The sequence below is a fragment of the Amblyomma americanum genome, chromosome 2, assembly GCF_052857255.1.
Source record: "Amblyomma americanum isolate KBUSLIRL-KWMA chromosome 2, ASM5285725v1, whole genome shotgun sequence".
NCBI classification, from domain to species: Eukaryota; Metazoa; Arthropoda; class Arachnida; order Ixodida; family Ixodidae; genus Amblyomma; species Amblyomma americanum.
The window spans coordinates 158,766,825-158,782,143 of record NC_135498.1 but is presented as its reverse complement, the minus strand read 5'-3'; the positions used below and the strand labels follow the sequence as shown (position 1 = coordinate 158,782,143).

Here is a 15,319-nt window from a genome sequence, read left to right as displayed (position 1 = left end):
AGCGCCTAACCACTGAGCCACCGTGGCGGATGATTTTAAAGCGAAAGCTTTACTGGCCGCAAGTTGAGCAGTTTCGCGTCATTCCTGGAGAGCCGTGCTGCGCATGCGCCAGGAGCAGTGACGACACACGGCGCATTTCTCTCTCGCTTCCTAGTCACAACTGCGCATGACCTCCTAGTCGCACCGAGCCACAGGTGTTCCGCCGCTGCGCAGCGCCGCGCCGTTCCTCAAAATAATAATAATTGTTTTTTTTTGGAAAGGAACTGGCGCAGTATCTGTCTCATATATCGTTGGACACCTGAACCGCGCCGTACGGAAAGGGTAAAGGAGAGAGTGATAGTAGAAAGGAAGACAGAGGTGCCGTAGTGGAGGGCTCCGGAATAATTTCGACCACCAGGGGATCTTTAGCGTGCACTGACATCGCACAGCACACGGGCGCCTTTGCGTTTTGCCTCCCTAAAGACCGCTACGGTTGCCTTTTTATGGAGGCAATACGCTAAGGCGCCCGTGTGCTGTGCGATGTCAGTGCACGTTAAATATCCCCAGGTGGTCGAAATTATTCCGGAGTCCTCCACTGCGGCACCTCTTTCTTCCTTACTCCTTCCACTCCCTCCTTTATCCCTTACGGCGCGGTTCATGTGTCCAACGTTATATGAGACAGATACTGCGCCATTTCCTTTTCCCAAAAAACCTATTATTATTATTATTAATATTATTATTATTATTATTATTATTATTATTATTATTATTATTATTATTATTATTATTATTATTATTATTATTGTTGTTATTATTATTATTATTATTATTATTATTATTATTATTATTATTATTATTATTATTATTATTATTATTATTATACCGGAGCCCTCCACTATGGCACCTCTTTCTTCCTCTTTTTCACCCCCTCTTTTATCCCTTCCCTTACGGCGCGGTTCAAGTGTCCAGCGATATATGACAGATACTGCGCCATTTCCTTTCCCAAAAAACCAATAATTTTCTGTTTTCTATTTCCTCTTTCCCTCTCTCCTTTATCCCTTCCTTTGCAAAACACGTGAGCCGACGGCATTCATAGAGTTCATTGACGTTGACAACTTTGCGAAGACCGTTCATTTTTACGAAAAGAAAGGCGCACAACCGGCTGCGTGGGTAAGTGGAGACCTCAATCTCGCTTTCGCTTTGTACATTAATTTTTTCCTTCGCAGTGAGGCGTGTTGATTTTCCAGGCGAGTTGACTTTCCGCAGCGTATTTCTGTACTTCTTAAGGGGCTAGTTTGAGCTGCTGTTGTGTGTAGAGACCTGATCCTTCGCTAATTTATACGGCGACTTCGTCCACGTATAAGGCATGTTTTTGATTCCACCAACTCGTTTCAACATTTTCCGGCATCTCCATCAGGGCTCCAGAATAACGTCAGTTACTTCAGATTATTCAACGTGCTCAGTTATTGCAAAGGACGTGGGCGTTTTTTTTTAGTTCTTCTTGCATCTAGAAGCTGCCGTTGCGGCTGGGGTTTCGCCGCTCGTTTTCGGGATCATTAGGTGATCAATCTAACCACTGTTCTGTCCCAGCGGGTAAGTTCACACAAGGTTTGCGAAAAGTCTGAGAACCGACTATAGCAAACGGAACGCGCTGAGCAGAACATGCCAAAACGGACGCAAGGTCTCGACCATCACGTATGAACTAGCCCGTGTGCGAGATATGCGTGATGACCTCGGAGGTCGCCTGTATGCGTCAAGGGGACGTGACTTCTGCCACCACACCAACGTTCGGCATATTATACGGGCCACAAAGTCGTCCTCGTAATGCCAAATAATACGAAACAATGCATCAGCTGCTTAGTAATTAACCATTTTGAACAAAAGCATCCCTCACGACCACGTGCCAGTAAATCTTTCAAATCCTTTTCTGCAAACTGCCTCACAAAAGCACATCTCAGCCGCCATTTTCAGCGGTATCTCTCTAAGCCTTATGTGAGGGAAAGCTGGTGCTCTTGCTCGCAGCACACACAGGGTGATAGTACTGTGCAATTGTTCTAGTTAGTCCGATGTGATTAACATTACTGCCTAGTTAGTCTAGTCTAGTCTAGTAACGTTGGGTGTGACCACCCTGCTTGACTAAGCAGACTTCGTCTCCAAAACCATGGCTCCATGAAAAATTGGAGGCATCACCAGCATATGCTTCACATGTAAAATTATAACTGTCTTCTATTATGCGCCCCCGTTGCACCGTTTTTTATAAAAGCTGCATGATTTCTAGGCGTCAAGTAACATATGCCACACAGGACGATCAGCCAGTCTGGAGGTGTTACGAAGATGGTGCTGATTTTTGCAGGAGAAAACAAAAGGTAGACGACAAGCGCATGGTTGAGCATCCCAAGGTAGGTCTTTTGAAGTAATCTTAGAAGAATAAGATCAACAAAAAACAGAAAAGATCTAGTTGTAAGGTTTAGCAGGACAGCCGATGTGAATGCGGCTAAAGAAACAGTCCCACGTTTGTGCCCGAGCATGATTTCTCCAAATCAAAACAAGAAAGAAAGAATATGAGTGCACCGACGGCGCTGCCCGAGCTCTTCACCCCTGGGACTGGACCCATCCATCTCACACCTCTCTCTACCCCGGCCCGATGGCGATATACGCGAAGGGGCTGTAACCCAAACAACACTCATACATTTTTCAGGATTTCCTGAGGAATCCATTTTGAGGAGCTTGTGTTGTCCTCAGGATGTACTGAACTGATCCCCAAAAGGTCTCAAAAAGGTCCTCTTGTCCGGGCCCAGAACACCCTGACAACGTCCTCAAAAGCCCATCCAAGAACGTTTTCAGTGCACTTTGAGGACGATACAGAGTAGGCTCAGCTGTGCACTATGTAGATTCAGTGGCATGCTTTTGGGTATATTATTTCAAGGTATAATCCTAGGTTTTCAGTAATTTAATGTTAAATGAGGACACAGTTCTCAACATTTATGAGCACATGGCACATTGCACTGAAGCTTTCCGGTAGAAACTAAAAAAAATCCTGTGGCTGGTCATCATTTTAAACTGAAATACCACTACAAATGCAGTTCTACACATACATGAGCATATAGGAATGAAAAGTGCAACATGTTGATGACAACATCTTATTGGAAATCAATGTCTTCAAATTTTGAAGTCTTGACACTGATGCGGTCTTCATCTCTTCGTGTGGACGCTAGTCATAATACTCCGACGACATGGCAGAGGCTAGAAGAGTCAAAACAGTTTTAGGGCTGTCAGCATTACATGAAAAACAATAGGTACTGCCAATCTGCTGCATTAACTTACGATCACTATCAATAAAAACATTCCTCTAGACATCACTGACTACAACATAACTTACCGAGTGCTTAATGCCACATATCAAAATACTAAATACCCCCACATACTCTGTAGTACTAGCTGTACACTGAGCATGATAGCATGTTCTAGGTCTCGTATTTACAGCAAATATAAGGCTTCATGATTTAATGTTAACACCAAGGACGAAACAACATTTATAAATACCTTGCATATTTTAGAGATGATGTATTAAATTCGCAATTACTTACATGATTGAACATGTAACTGGCAAGAAACTGCACCCAAACTAAGTCAGCCTGCCATTTCATATGAGGTGAATCAGCCAGCAGACACTCTCCTACTAGCCAGTAATGCAGTAATAGGCCACACATGCTAGTAAATGTTTTACAGCTATTTTGATTAAACACTCACCCTCTTGCTGAACATTTGCAGCTTTTAACTCTATTTTTCAGTTTGTCGCTTGAGTTCCGCAGCCAAACTTTGACTATGCTTTCCACATCGTTCCTTGTTGCTTCCGCAAAATTATTGCCCCTGGAATATTAAGTGCAATTGCATACGCAGCACGAAATGAAGAAAGTCTGCAACAGAAGCACAATAAACGCATTACATGAGCAAGGAATTTCGGACATGCTAATAGTAGTGCAGGACCAGTTAATTTAAAGTGCAGCAAATACATAAAATGTTCAGGTGTTGAGGATCCAGGCAGAACCATCCTGAGGCAGTCAGAAAATGTTCATATGTTTTACAGATCAGGCTTCCATTTCTTTTCTGAAACACACACTAAACCTTATGCTTAGGTATAAGAAATGTAAAGCCTGAATTAAATTTCACTCTTAATCACTTAAATTTATCAAGACGAAAAATAGTGCCAAGGGAAGACAGAAGACGGACAGAACAATGGCGACAAGCATTTATCATTTAAATGTAACATTAACATACCATAGCATGTCGGGTAACCGTTGCAGATAACTAGCCGCCGCGGTGGCTGAGTCGTTACGGCGCTTGGCTGCTGGCCCAAAAGATGCGGGTTCATTCCCGGCCGCGGCGGTCGAATTGCGATGAATGCGAAATTCTAGAGGCCCGTGTACTGTGCGATGTCTGTGCACTTTAAAGAACCCCAGGGGGTCGAAATTTCCGGAAGCCCTTCACTACGGCGTCTCTCAGCCTGAGTCGCTTTGGAACGTTAAACCCCCAAAAACCAACCAAAAACCAACTTGCAGATAACTCAAAAGACAAACGTACCTTACTGCAAATTATGTCGGCAACATTCAGCGCCGAGATTTGTTCTCCCTTTCTGGCCAAGCCAACTGAATTTTATCGCCACTTTGGGGCTCAGCAGCAAGCTTAGCATCCTCCTCGTGGCGGATCCTATCGAAGTTCCTCCGAGACCCGAGAGCTGATGCAACTGTAAAGAAGCAATCGGATTGTTTTTGCATAAAGCGTAAACAAAGGAAAGAAAATTTCATACCAGTCTTGTTTTCAAGCTGTCATTTTCAGATAGGTTTGAGTCAAAATTTCCAAATGACTCGATGTCTCCAAATGGCTGCTGCAAGACATCTTCAGTCATGCAGCTGCTCTGTGGTGTGCTACTGCTCAGTCGCTGCAATATGGCATCATGCTGCTGACCTTGATGCTCGACACGCATCAAGATTGTTTGTAGCAGTCCGAGCTTCTGCTGTTCATGTTCTGAAAATTGGTAGAAATGATTTTACACTTTCTTTAGCGGAAAAGCCAGTGTAAACGAACAACAGCACAAGGCATCGTGAAGTCGGTGTGGTACTGGATTTAAAACTGGCTTTATTCTATGACAAGAATCCTTCAGCTATAGGCATATGCACGCACAAGGCACCCTAAACAGCCACAAAAATCGTATTTATTTATTTATTGGAAATACCTGCAGCGCCCGAAGGCATTATTGCAGGCAGGGGTATGAGGATACATAACAGAAGAATAGGCCAGAAAAAAAAAGAGGAAGAAAAAAAAGCAATACAACAAGGCATGACACAGCAAGTACAAAATGAATGAAATATGAAACAACAAAAAGACATGACGAAAAAAAAAGCCAACTGACCAAATGATGCTGGACCAACAAGAACGAAGACCGCGTGATTAAAAAAGCCAAAAGAAAGCCAACTGCGCACTCATACATCCGACAGTAACGCGCGGAACATAGACTCGGAACGGCACTCAACAATTTCATGGGGCAGGCGATTCCAGTCATCAATGCTAGATGGGAAAAATGCGTTTTGATAAGTGTTAGTTTTGCATTTAATTTCTCTAATCTTCCACCCATGGTCAAGTCTGTTTGACCTGAAATGCGGTGGAAGCAAATAATTTTCTTTATCTATTTTTATTTTTCGGTGAAAGATTCTGTACAGCATTTCTAACCGGGAGTTGGTACGGCGTTTCCGTAACAGCTCCCATCCCAGCGTTAGTTTAATGTTAGTAACACTGCTGTTAAAATCATAATTACTTGAGACAAAGTGCCTGCACGTGCAAAGCTTAGGAAGCCAGGAGCCTGAATTACTTAGCCGTGAGAAACACAAGTGCCTCACTAATACATCTCGTGTCTTGTTGCCTAATTTCGCAAGATAAACACCAGTTTTTCTTTTAGCTACGTTTCACCGCGTGCAACTACCGCAAAATAAAAAATTCTGCACTGAATCTATGTTTTACATTCAAGGCAATGGCATAGCAGGCACATGTTCCCCTTTGATATAAAGATTTGCTCTTCCTGATCATTTCACTGACACAAGGGCCAGTTTGACCGAAGCAGACTTTGCCGCACGTTAGTGGATCACAACATCACTCCTGCATGCACATTTGGGTGAATTTAGTGGCTTGTGTTTGAGCAATGGTTTAGTTTGTGCATTGTGATAATTCTGCGCACACAGCATGGGTAGCTAATTCGTAACCGAGAATACTTCCTGGACGCATCTTTTTCCTATTATTAAATTAAGGGCTACCAGGTAACATTAAATAAGCTATCCAGGCTATGTGCACAAGTTTCTAGCAACACACAGAGACTAAACAAGTGCACCAATAGACATGCCACCCAATTTACCAAATGTGTAACATGAGTGGTGTATGTGACCGCTGCACGTGTGGCAAATTCTACTTTGGTCAAGCTGGCTATTGTACCAACAAGAAGATCTGAGGACACTACGTGTTCATGTCAAAGGGTAGTCTATGCCTGCCGAGCCATTGTTGTGAATGTGAAAACAAACACTCCACAATTTTTTGATGTTGCAACAGCTGCTCACAGTAAAATGAAGCTGAATGAGCCGTTACCATGAGGTGCTAAGAAACGAGGCACGAACTGTGTTAGTGAGCTATCTGTGTTTTTCAAGAAGAACGAATCGTGTTTCTGGCTTGCTAAGCTTTGCATGTGAAATTGCGAAGTGATATGCACTTTAATGGGAGTTGCAGGCGGCCTGGCGCAGGCGTATCTCTGTCATCAAGGAATTCATGTTATTGAATAAAGTCAGTTGTAAGATCAGTGCGATCCTGTCTTTTTCTTGTCATGTTATCTGTTTATGCTGGTTTCGCCTCCGAAATGTAAACTGCGAACCTGCCGAGCAGACCATGTTTCTTTTTAGGAGAAAGATTACTGACGCCCACTAAGTTCATTTTGCAGAATAATGACTCAGGGCGAGGCGCAGCTTGGCTTTTTAAGCCCTCGTGTAGAAGACCTCCGGGTCAGTGGCCAGAAACCATGGATGTAAGGAAAGACAAGTGTCACCAGGGAGCGATTAACATTGTCCAGTGTCTGTTGGATGTGCCACGACTCGATTAGAAGCCTCCTGTGCAGGTTAGCTTCGGTTTCCAGTACAATAGTACTGTCAAAGTCAATTCGGTGGTCGCATGCCTCACAGTGTTCGACCACAGCGCTGCGTCGACGGTTCATCTGTCGAACGACCGCTTTGTAATGATTCATTCTCTCAGCAGAGTTTTTAGTCTTCCCTACGTACAAGGCCGGGCAGATTGAGCAGGCGATCTTGTATACAACGCTTTGAACCCTTTCTTTATGGAGACGGTGCTTCGGTGGAAGAGGCGTCCGATGGTGGTAGTAGGCTTGTGCGTTATTAGCACCTCTTCTTTACCGAGAATGCAAGCCAGCGTCTCGCTCAAGCTTTCACGTACGGGATGCAAAAGTGTTTGCTGTGGCCTCTGTGGCCGAACACTGCGAGATATGCAACCATCGAATTGACTTTGACGGTACTATTACACTGTAAACAGAAGCTAACCCGCACAGGAAGCTTCTACTCGAGTCGTGGCACATTCAACAAAAACGGGATAATGTTAATCGCTCCCTGAGGGCACTTCCCTCTTCTTACATCCATAGTCTGCGGCCACTGACCCAGAGGTCTTCCACACGAAGGCTTAAAAAGCCAAGCCAAGCCTCGCCCGTAGTCACACCATGAAGAAGGGACTGAGCTGGTCCCGAAACGTCGTGTTTTTTCTGCAAAATTTACTTGGTTGGTGTCAGTCCTCTTTCTCATAAATTAAGTTTCCCAGCCAGACAGACTCCTGTCAAATGTTTTCTTTTGAAACCACGTTTCCGCATTACACTGCACAATCCAATGCAACATTCACACAGTAAAGCTTCTCTTCTGGCAGATGTCTTTCAACAAGAACTAGAAGAACTAAATGCATGTCTTAAAAAGTGCCAATAAAGTGCCAACATGCTACATTTGTGAATGCACAGGTGCAAAGTTTGTAACCATATTAATCTTTCTTGTATACATATGCAATTATATCCATGAGGTTTATCTGCCCTAGAGAGCGATGGTAGTCACATAAATAAATATATAAATAGTAATAATTATCAAACAGTAATACTTGGTAAAACATGAACAAATAATCTACACATGTGCATATGTGAAGGCCAGGTAACTAGATAAATCTAAGGGCATAAAAACACACAGTGATCCAGATTTACATAGAAGTACTGCAAAGAGAGCAATTTAATTCCACTTGCCAGAAGGCCTTGAAGTGTTGGCAACTGAAGAACCAGGACTGGAGGTATATGATATCCCATCATATCCTGCCCTTGGTGCTGCACATTATTGAAACATCAGTAATGAAATCAAGTTTGGCATTCTCAATTATTTACCTCACCGGAAGCGACCATCCGACACTGAAGAATTTGTGGGCGGAGAATACATTGTTCGAGCTCGGGACCAACGACTGCTGTGTGACTCTGACCCAACATTGAGACAGAGCCAAAAATTTAGGAAGCATTAAGTGAGCCAACAAAGGCACTAAAATTACATGGTGTCCTCTATCCACCAGTTTGCTCAGGCCTTTGTTGCACCCCCATGGAATAAGCAGCTGCATACCCTGCTATGAAAAGAGAACGCTATAGATCTTCTGTATGACAATTATTTTCACCACTGAGAACTTACAGCAACTGGGCACCTGCATTCCAGAGCACCTAGGCGAATGAATCCTCTGCATTTCAGCATCACTCTCACCTGTACATACAGCAGCACTTAAAACAATGCCATTCTGCAGTAAATTCAGCAGCATACAGAGCTCAGCTAGCTAGTACAAGACTGCAGATACATTGTGTTACTTAAATATAGCAAAAAGCTGTTAAATTTCTCATAAATGCGTGTTGCTCAGACAATCAAGCCATGCACTGAATGAGAACCTACTATTATTGCAAATAACGGCACATAAATGCTGTTAGAGTATTTAATTATTCATCTGTGCTCCCTCGGATGACTGTTGATACACTGGGCCTCGTGTGCAGTGTAGGAGCAGCCGCGTTATAATGTGACACATCGGCTCACAAAGCATGTAGTATATTTACAGTTCGCAGCTAACTTGGCTTAAACTGTCAGCCTCTGATTGTATTTCATGTGCGATTTCTGCCCATATTCTAATTAACTATTGAAAACAAAATGAATAGGATCACTCTTAATGCTTCATATGCCACGCTAAAGAGGCACAATGGCCAGGTTCATTAATATTGCCATGATGTTGATTTCGCTGTTAAAAGACCACTTGATTTGCTTGATGTGCATCTATGAAATGTAGCGCATTGTTAGCTGTGAAATTTTACTTCACATCATCACAGCATTCTTCAGTCCATACCATTATGTCCAGACTGTTGTCAAGACTGCAGTGAACGAAGTTGCTATGTTTTACTCCTCTGCATCCTCTTCTCTCTTGCTTCTGATGAAAAAACAGACTACCAGTGAGAAAGCAATAAAGACACTATAAGAAATCTGAACCCAAGTTCTACAAATGCAGGTATCAATAACCAAAATGCATCTTCGAAAACTAATAATACATAAAGACTCAACCAAGTGACCAGACCGACATAGTGCTTTGTTAATGCCCTCTCTTTTCCGTCCTATACTTTTGCGCTGCTAGTTTTCAAAGATGTTCTACCAACTAGCTCCACAGTCTACAGTGCTGACCTGCTAGAATGCATAGTATTTCCTTATCGGCAGTAACATACACTAGCTCGTGCTACAGGTTAACAACTTGCCTAACTAGCTGCATAAGGGCGCACGTTGCTAGAAGCAATACAAACTAAGCCTCAGCAATCAAATTATCTTTTTATAGTTTTGCAGGCTTCTTTTATTGACAGTAATGTGGCACACACATCAGTATATTGGCTGATTCACCCACAACATTGCTGAGAGCGCTGAGTCTACTCTTTGCCACTGCAGGTAGCAGAAACGTATCGGAAATTAGTGAGAAAAAACCCACGTTGTTGCCTCTGAAAGGTTTTTACCACATGGTAAAGGTGTTTTTGAGCAGCAAAACCATCATGACTAGGCCACCGTGTGATTGTGGGCATATGCAAGATACTAATACCATGCTGTTTCACTTGTTCAGTAAAACAGGACAATAAAATATGCGTTAGAAGAAAAACAGGAATTTTCTTGTCCACTGTATGCACTTTTTGCTAAAAAGAAAGTAACAACTTGGTCAACATGATTTTCTAATGTCTCACTTGCTATCGGCATGTACCATCAACTACAACTATCAGGTCCCTTTGAGTTGAGAATGCACTAGGATAATACAGCATCCTCAAAAACAAGAACACTTTTCTTGCAGCACGCTTGACTGTGAAATGAAGGTCAGAGCGATACATATTACTTTTGAGCATAGACAGTGGCGGGAATGGAGGGTGCCTGTATTCTTCATCATCATCGTTATCAGACTCTTGAAATCTTTTTGTATTCCGTTTCTTTTTCCCCCGTCTATGGTCGCAATCGCTTTGCAAATCAAAGGTGTCCTCTGCTCTTCTAAGGCGCAACCGTGCTTCAGCGTATGTGTCTGAAAGAGTATTTACATTCCTCCAATCAAAACATAATTTGCGGAAATAGTCTGGATGCCCAGTATAAATTTCATAACCTTTTAGTGCACTAATATTCTTTACTCATATGCAAGACAATCTTCATGACAGTAAATAACTCATAATGAGCTTCATGTTATCCAAAATGCTAGAAAAAAACATATGTGCCAATGTAGACAAAACACTCTTCTACCAAAAAGGAAACTGAAAGCAAGCAGACGGAATGGAGTGCAGGATCATGTGTTATGAGAAAGTAAGCACAGGGAATGAAATTCACCATCAACGTCTCACTGAATTTCTGAAAGGTCAGCTATATAATATCCACTGTGTGCTATTTTCTTGTACAGATAGTGAAGCCATAAAATACAATCGTCAAAAGTTTAGCAACGCACTGTTGTTACCATAATACAGAATTTGCTCAAGTGAAGTGTTAAATTAAGCTACCTTTTCTTTAAAACAAGGATATTTTTTAATGTTGTGAAATATTAACTCAGCAGTTAACTGGCAAGAAAGTGCAAGCAAAGCCAAGCACAATCAGACACAAGCGAATACAATGATCATTACCATATGCCTGGACTGCTGTGCAGGGCAGTTCCTTCCAGTCAGGTCCCGGGGTTGCACCTGCTTTTAAGAGGCTATCAATGTGCCTCATTTCAGAAGGCCAGCGGCATATCTCGTTGGTGATCCACCTTTTGTGGACAATTGCCACGGAATCATCACCTTCGGGGAATTTCACAACGATGTACTGACCACCTTGTTCAAGGAAGGAAAAGATTTTGTCTACCAACATATGTACAAAATACAAAGGTACAAACATACAAACAACACAAACAAACATTGCGAAAACGTGCATTAAAATGAGTGCTTAAAAATCAGTGCCAGCTAAGCCCCTTGACCGATATGTAGAAGCGCAAAAATGATTGTCTCCCGCTTGAAGAAAGCCTTAAGACATTTCTGAGAAATATCCTTAAGTGGCCACGACATCAGGCTGGAAAGATGAGTAACTTTGCAAATGCCAAGCAACGATGATGCACTAGGTAACAAATAGAGGTCACTGCGTTGCAAAAACTTTCCTTTAATTACACACGGTGCACCTGATGGAAAGTGTGCAAAGTTTTCCACACCTACTATTGATTCATCTGCAAGCAAGCAGCAACTGTTTCTTTTGCCAGCTGCAAGAACAACACTTCCTGGCAATGTAGCTTTCAAGTACTGTGGAGCCGGGCAAGGCACAATTAGTGGCCCGGAATCGTGTTTCATTGCAAACAATGGGCGCCTTGTTGCCTTCTTACTTGCACTCAGGACTGTTCCTTGCTCGGACAGTCTGTTACAGAGCTGCTCAAGGGGATGCTCAGGTTTTCGTAGCATGGCTTTTAGAGGAGACATGACATTTTCGAATGGAAAAGCACTCCAGTTATCTAATGGGCCGAGGTGCTCCACATCAGATGCCAGATGGGACAGACCATGAACGTTGTGCGATGCATGCTCCTGGCCATAAATTTCAACAAAGCCCTCCACAAAGAACTTAAGAAGCCCTTCAGCGTAGTTCAATTCACTTCCTGTGATGCCATTTGTTGAAAGTATGTTGATTGCTACATGCAAGGAAAGAAAATTTTCGTACATCCGAGAAGGAAGCACTGAAGAGAGCACCACAGGGCCTCCGTACAGCAGGAAAAACCGGAACTCGGTAGCTTTCCAGCGCTCTAAATCTGATAAACTTGGCGGCTTCCTGTTAAAATCACAGGGAACATATTTTGCTAGCTTCATGTTCCTGTCTGACACCTCAATAATAGCTTTGCGCCCTACCCTGATTCCCTTAGGTCCACGTATCTACAAAAGCGGGAGTTTGCGCATAACACCCAGGCAGACCATATGCATATATTCCAGAGGAACATCCTTTAAAAGATCTAGTGGAAGCTCCTCCAGAATACTTTCAGCTGTGCGGTGTTGTTCTTGAAATTTGCAGCGGGAACTTTCATCAGTTCGCAGCTGGCTTGTCTGAGTGGGAAAGCACACTCTGCCTTCAGAATACGTGCCTTTCACAGCACACTTCGTGCAGCTATAATAAGCTGCGTGGCTTCTTATGTTCAGCAGAGAAGCTTTTGCTGGTGCGTCGCAAATTATAGCATGCAGACTAACTGGAACTGCTGCTGTGCCTACAGCAAGTCCTGCAGTAATCAGACACTCCATTTCGCTGACAAAGCCCCGCACGAACTCATTTGCATCATGAGGTTTGCTGTCGCCAAGAAAAACACTGACAACATATTGTGCCGCATCTGGGAAGTTGTTAACTCGGCCGAGAACAGTCCAAAACTGTCCTTTCGCCCTTTTTTATAATGGCGAGCCATCGATATTAAAGCCGAGGCTTAGTTCTGCAAGAACCTCTCCGCATCTTTGTAGGATCTGCGGCAGGCCTGCTTCGCTGCCAAAATGACGAAACTTCCCTGCATCTAGTGTTAGAACACCAAGGGATTTTTTCGGCGTCGGTAACAAGGTCCTCGCAGATGGCAGCGAGGAAAGACCTTTATAGGTCAGCAGCACTTTCAGCAGTGATGTGACAATGACATGACGTAATCGCGACTCAACTGCCCATGCTTACAGCTTGCGACGAAGAGACAACACACTCTCTCCGTCGGCATTGTCACAATCACTAGTCTTTTCAACGCACACTGCCGAAGAGGTCAAGAACTGAAGGTCGCCGGACCTGTTCAAGTTCACAAGCGGCAAGCTTAGCCCTCCGCAGCCCGGACTTTGCACACGTTCCAGCACTACGTCGTCCGCGCTTGGAACACGTAGCCGCTCTGCAAAAATGTCGTCGAGGGTACCAGGCAGACCACGCGCCGCGGCGGTGTGTCCCGGTTCACATAAACTAGACGGAGGTGATGCCGTATCAGTTCCTATGCAGCTTGCCAGCCGAATACACGCATTGACGCGACGACTTCTTTCCCGCCGGAACTTTCTTTCTCCGTTCTCCGACGTACTGAAAAACGACTCATCATTATTTGCAGCATCCATCTTGCCAGCGCAGAAAGTTCAGTCGTCCAGCTTGGCTTGGCTTGGTCGCTCCAACGAATAAAAAAGCAAGCGCATGGTTGCCAGCCACGAATATGATTCGTTCGGAACGGACGGTGCTAGTGGTGCTAGCATATAGGGTTTCAAATGTTTGATAAAAACGTTAGTTAATTACAGTATAAAGCTACATATTTGTGCATAGTTTTCTATCCAGTCGTTTAGTGACAAAAGGAAACGAGAAAAATTTTCTGTGTCGTCCTCGACGGGTTTGAGATTTATCCGACTGGCCCCGTCTTTTTCCTGCTTTGCATTTTAGAACAGAGTACAAAAAACTGTATGTCCATAATTTCCAATTTCTGTATAGCTAGCGTAGCGATTGTCCTTAATAGGTCTTCACCAGGACGTTTCTGGGGCTATCCTACAATTGGCGTCATTATTACGTCCTCAGAACGTCGGAAAATTTGTGAGGACGTTAGTGCCTTTTGAGGACGTCCTGAGGACGTTGGGTGTTGTCTGGGAACATTGCAGATTATCTCACAGAAAATATCCGCCCCTAGCCAATAGGTTCTCCAAAGCGTAGGTGATTAGATAGCGACGCCTCCAGAATGGGACTTACAACTTACCCGCCCGTCTTAGCCAAGTGAGCCCTGGGTCTCACAACACAAAATGCAAATTGTGCGTGGAGAAGGCGGGCCTTCGTCACATGCTGCGCACCTGCCAAAGAATCCTCCTGACAATCCGAATGCAGTGCCAACTATTGAGGGATGGGAAGCTGCGCTGGCCAGCTCTGGACTCGAGTACCAAAAAGCCGGCGTTGCACCAGCACGTACAGCAGCGGCTGCAGCGTTAGCCGTTGGATTCCCGGACTAAGGACGCCGCCCGCACATTCCCCTCCCAAATTCCCCAGTAAAGTTTTCCATTCATTCATACTGGAGCTGAGGCCAGGCGTAGCGCCGTCGTTCTCATCCTCTTCTCCCACGCTGCTCGTAGGTAGGGCCGCTTTATCAGCTGCGACCAATGGAATCCTAAGCACAGCAACCACAGGGTTCGTACTCAATTTGATCAATAAACACTTGCAACAACAACGAACGTAACCAGGCAACAGGGTTTGTTTCATAGCCATATAGTGGAGCCTTTAGAGTATCTCTAAAGATCAAAAGGCCTCGAAAGGTGAAGACAAAGCGGTAAGTGCTACACTACACACCTAATAAACGAACTCCGTTGCGTGGCTGGGAAAGATGGTTCGCTCTTCATTGAAATCTTAAGTTGTTAGAAAAGCGTCCATGAAAGTCAAGCAAAGCTCATTCTTGTCTTAGAAGTATTCGAATAACGTGCTCCACGCAGCAACTTTCGGTTCCTTGGTCCTTCACTGCAAAAGCCGAAAAATCTCCATTTTACTTTGGGCACGTTGTTGTTGTTGTTGTTGTTGTTGTTGTTGTTGTTGTTGTTGTTGTTGTTGTTGTTGTTGTTGTTGTTGTTGTTGTTGTTGTTGTCCTCACACAATGGCACATACCCACAAGGGGGATTGGCCATAACCAGGCGGTGACTATTTAAATGACCAGCTGCATGTGGCAAGCATGGGATGACCTACCAAAATTTGGATCGCACAGTTTCCGTAGCCGAGGTGGTTGCAGGAGGTTAGGGGGCACGTTCCTGACGGCGACGAAGAAA

General features: G+C 43.9%; 1 pseudogene; it reads right to left on the bottom strand.

Moving 5' to 3' along the window:
- LOC144120163 (uncharacterized) overlaps window positions 1-12,514 on the bottom strand; it is a 35,023-nt pseudogene extending 22,509 nt beyond the window's left edge.
- Window positions 12,515-15,319: the final 2,805 nt, after the last annotated feature.